Source organism: Micromys minutus (assembly GCF_963924665.1).
Source record: "Micromys minutus genome assembly, chromosome: 9".
Lineage (NCBI taxonomy): Eukaryota > Metazoa > Chordata > Mammalia > Rodentia > Muridae > Micromys > Micromys minutus.
This window is the reverse complement of record NC_137978.1, coordinates 55,707,010-55,712,373: the sequence shown is the minus strand read 5'-3', so window position 1 is coordinate 55,712,373 and position 5,364 is coordinate 55,707,010.

Genomic DNA, 5,364 nt, shown 5'->3' with positions numbered 1-5,364 from the left:
AGCCACATATTTTAAACTTATTTATTTAGGGTTTGTGTGGGTGTGTGTGTGTAACCGTATTGGGGGTTCCATTGGCTATACCTTTGGGGATAACTCCTTTTGAGTTTGTAAAACTTTAGCATCAGTTTTATGAAGGAATTTTAGTATAACATTGTATATTCAGAACTAGACGGATGGCTCCATGGTTCTGAACACCGGCTGCTCTTCCAGAGAATCCAGGTTTGGTTCTTAGCACCTACATGAGGTTCCCAACTGTTAGCTATGGTTTCCATTGCTGTGAAGAGACGCATGATCAAGGCAACTCTTATAAAGAACAACATTTAACCAGGGCTGGCTTACAGTTTCAGAGGTTCAGTCCATTAGCATCCTGGTAGGAAGCAAAGCAGTGTCCAGGCAGGCATGGTACTGGAGGAACTGAGAGTTTACATCTTCATCCAAAGGAAGCCAGGAGCAGACTGTCCTGTGGCAGTTAGTAGGGGGGTCTGAAAGCCCACATTTATAATGGCACACTTCCTTCAAACAAGGCCATACCTCCTAAGAATGCCATTCCCTGGGTCAAACATATTGAAACCATAACTACCACCTATAATCGGGTTGGTACAGAAACATACATGTAGGCAAAACATCCATGCATATAAAATAAAATAAATCTAAAGATAAAGTTTTAACTTAAAAGTATTCTTTTTATATTAAAACTTAAGTATAAAAATTGAAAGTAAAATAAAAAAAAATCACTCAGCTAAACTAGCCTAACCCAAAGACTGGACATCTCTGTGAATTTCTGTACAGTTGGAATAGCCACTCTGAAGTAGCGTGTCTCATAGCCCAAACTGACCTTGTGTAAACATGGATGAGATGACCTTGATTCGGATCCTCCCGCCCCCTCCCCCACCCCGGCTCCTTAGCGTTGCACTGCCGAACCGCGGCCCGGTTCTGGCTCTTTTTCATACAGTCTAGCGGGCCGGAAATGCTGTCTTCCGCAGATACAGTGACCCTTCCCACCCCAGTTAATCTAATCCAGAAACTTCTTCATAGTCGTGCCTAAAGATTTGTCTCCAAGGTGGGTTTGAATCCCGTCAAGTTGACAATCGATATACGCCAAGGGCTTTATCTGCCAAACTGTTAAACTTGGAAAGACACCAAATATTAAGAGGGTGAGGATATATGTCCCCTTCCTCCTCCTCCCCTTCCTCTTCCTCCTCCTCCCCTTCCTTTTCCTCCTCCTCTCCTCCTCCCCACCCCTCCTCCTCCTCCTCTCCTTCTCTCCTTCCTCCTCCTCCTCCTCTCCTTCTCTCCTTCCTCCTCCTCCTTTCCTCCTCCTCCTCCTCCTCTCCTCCTCCCCACCCCTCCTCCTCCTCCTCTTCCTCCTCCTCGCCTCCTCTCTGCCCCCACTCCTCTTCGTTTTTAAGTTCTCTTGATGATTTCAAGTGTGCTGTTGTGTGGATACAAACGGTTTCCTCCCAAAGGTCATGTGTTGAAGGCTCAATCCCAATAGCTGGTGGTGCTACTGACCCATGACGGGGCTGTGCGGATTCTCACTTCAGCCGTGGGTTAAACCCATAGCTGGCAGGCTGCAGGGAGATAGATGGGCCTAACTGAAGGAAATGGATCATGCGGCCTGACTATGAAGGCTGTATACTCCGTTTCTCTGTGTTTCCTGGAGAACACAGAGTGCCACCGTCCTCCTCAGAAGTACTGTCCTTCTCCTCAGACACCAGGACTTAAAGCAAGTTTAGCCTCTACAAACCCATCCATCATCTGCCGCACAGCAGCGGGGTCAGCACGTACGGGGGTCAGCACGTTGAGAGCTACTTCCGCTCCTCTTCCTTACTTTTTCTTGCCCACTGATTCTTTCAAACAGACATTCGCAATCATTTAGTCAGGTATCAAAAGAAAAGATAAACCCAGGGGCTATGAATTAAATTGATAAGTTAATTGAAGGAAAATTGTTGTTTTCATCAATTTTATTGGATGTTTTTATTCTTAAAAGCCGGTGGGATCACTTGTTCAAACATTGTGTTCGCCTCGAAAATATTTTCCAGTCTTGCAGCATAGAGATCCTTGCCATTCCCTGTCTTTCTTCTGGATAGCTTGGGTCTAACATAATTAAGGCAGTGGATTCCCGCTCACCCTCCTCGGATCTAACTGGCTGTTGGAAGTAGTCATTGCCTTCTATTGTGTACATAATCCTATCCACTTTCTTAAACAGCGATTAGCTGAGAGGCTTACAGGTCACCTCTCAATATTGCCAGGGAGCCTCGAAGTCTCTTGATTACAGGGAAAACACGTCCACAGTTGCCATTGAATGTGATTGTATCATATTGATTAATCAGACTTATCTAAGGCTTTCAAAAAGATTTTCCTCATCCTTTAATTAGGAGTAGGTGATGAATTGTATCTGACATGTTGCATGTGCTGGCCATTTATAAAATTCTGCACAATTTTGCCTTTTATCTATGTAAATGTCCCCTCTGTATTCCGTTAACTAATTCTTTCCCCCCACTGGGTCCTGCCTTGTCTGAGGTAGATCCTGCCACCTCTGTTTTGCTACAACTAAAACAAAGTTTTGTGTTACAAACAGTTTGTTACCCTGTTAACCTTTTTTTTTTTTTTTTTTTTTTGCCTATCTCTCCACCTTAATCTTTCCATAGTGTGGAGTTTCAGCATCTTAGACAGTTGATAACTATTGGCCACGCGTCTACATTTTTGTCAAATATTGGCTTAAATCTCCAGGAGACAAAGATGAGAAACAAGAGGAAATTCTCCACAGCCTAATGCTGCAAACCCTTTAATACAGTTCCTCATGGGTGGTGAGCCCCGCCCCAACCTACAAAATTGTTTTATTGTTACTACATAGCTGTAATCTTGTTACTGTTATGAATCACAATATAAAAATCTGGTATGCAAGATATCTGATATGTGACCCTCCGAAAGGTCACAACCCACAGGTTGAGAATTGCTCTTCTAGAAGTTGTGGGTGTGGGGCTGGGGCTGGGGCTGAGGCTGGAACCAATTTAGTTCCTGGACTCACAGGGGGACTGTCTCTGACATACACACAATACATACATACAGCACACACCCAAGCTAGCTCAGAGGAACTTAGGCCTCAGGTCTTTGCACTTCAGAATCCAGATAGCCCCATGAAATTCAGGAGGCTCACACTAGGAGTTCATCCCCTTTACTCTTTCCCTGTTCGCCTCATAGGCTCTGCCTGTTCACGGCTTCTGTTCCGCTCATTTTTTTTTTTCTGTTGCTAAGTGACTTTTCGGCATTGAATCTGTGGTTAGGGTCATCCCGGGGCTGGGAAGACAACAGGCACTAAGGTGTAGGAAACAGCCACTGTCGTGGAGATTGTGTGCTGGAAGGGAGGTGGACAATGACAGGAAAGAACACAGAACCGCTTCAAATGGGGGCAAGCATCGGAGTTGTGCTCTGTGTGATGCATCTTCATCAAACTCAGAAGGAGGCACAAAGCTCTCCCATGAGCTGAAGGTCACTCTTAATTGTAATCATATGGCATGGATGTACCATGACCTCCACCTCCATCTCCACCACCACCACCTCCACCACCACCTCCAGTACCACTATCACCTCTACCACCACCTCCACCTTCACCATCACCTCCACCACCACCTCCACCACCATCACCTCCACCACCACCACCACCACCACCATCACCACCATCACCTCCACCACCAACTCCAGTACCACCATCACCTCCACCACCACCACCTCCACCACCACCATCACCTCCACCACCACCTCCAGCACCACCACCACCTCCACCACTACCTCCTCTAACACCACCACCTCCACCTCCAGCATCACAATCACCTCTGCCACCATCACCACCATCATCGACACCCTTATCACCAACATTCCTACCCGCATCACCTCTACTACTTGTACAATCCTTCTCTGCCTTGTTCTGTAAGCTCCAACTTTCTGCCCCCTCACCCCCCAACTCTACGGACAAGCAGCAATCTTTCTTCTCCATGTTCCTGGATGCTCTTTCCCACAGATGCCCAAAAGCTTTCTCATCAAGTATGTTCTAAAGCCACTTCATCCAGGTGGCCTGTTCTAGTCCCCCGTTCTGATAAGGCTTTAGCCACCCTCCCACCTACCCCCTCAAGCCTTTGCCCTGCTTCTTTTTCTCACAGGTCCTAGCTCCTTTTATAATCCAATAGGGCTTCTGCGTTAACCCATGTCTTCCTTTATGTTTTTTTTTCAACCACATCCTAGAACTCAAGGAATATTGGGAATGGAGCCAACAGACACTAAATGTTCTTTTTAATTATGAGATTTCCATGAGTCTGTGGGGACGAAGAATATGATGTTATAAATTGAGTGTGATGTGTGTGTGTGTGTGTGTGTGAGAGAGAGAGAGAGAGAGAGAGAGAGAGAGAGAGAGACCCGCATGTATGTGTGTGCACTACATGTGTCTCTGGTGCCTGCAGATACCAGAGAGGGTGTAAGATCGCCTAGAACTGGACTTAGCGAGTTAGATAGTTGCAAGCCACCTTGTGTGCTGTGAACTGATCCTAGATCCTCGGCAACAGCGGCCAGTGTTCTTAACCACTCAGCTGTCTCTTCAGCCCCGACCTCTCTTCTAGATGCTCCGGGAGTGTTTGATGAAATGGGGAGGAGGAGGAAGGGAAAGATCAAGGGGAGCACAGTACAGCACGGGTGGGAGGACACTCTTCAAAAGTGGGAGCACTCTGAAAGCATAAGGAAGGGGACGCCCTGAGCCATTCAGGTTTCCCCTTCCTCTCTGAAGCACAGCACACAGTTTGTACCTTCCTCTCCTACGAAGTGAGGGGTGGGCTAAGAACAAGGAGAGCCCCCTCCTCTCCTCACAGTGCGTGTCATCTCATCTTGATCAGACCCCCATGCCTTTATAGGTTTTAAGTGTATCCTCATGACTTTCGTCCTGAGAAAATAATGATGTTGGGAAATGATAGCCCTTGCCTGCCTCCTGCCTGAAGCGTGACATCGCCCTTCAGTGTGCTCCTCTCGTGCTCCCCGCTTTCTCCCCCCTCAGTTCGGAATCAGCCTGCCAGCCTTCCTCAGCGATGCTCTCCCTGTTCCCGGATCTGGGAGTTCTTCCCAAGTTCACATCTAGGTCATCAATCTCTGCAATGCTGACTCAGCCCTTTACACATGAGTGAGTTTGGCTTCTGTTCCCAAGACCCTGGTTTTTCTCTAGAGCTTCCTCGTCTGCTCCATCCCTATTTCCAGGCTTGGTTTGTGCCTAGGAAGGTTCTCCCTCCACCTCCACCCCTAACCTGCCCCCCACTGTCTGTCATCAAGCCTAATCCTACAACCCTTTCTTCTGCTTCCTTGAGCAAGTTGTTCTTAGAAGTT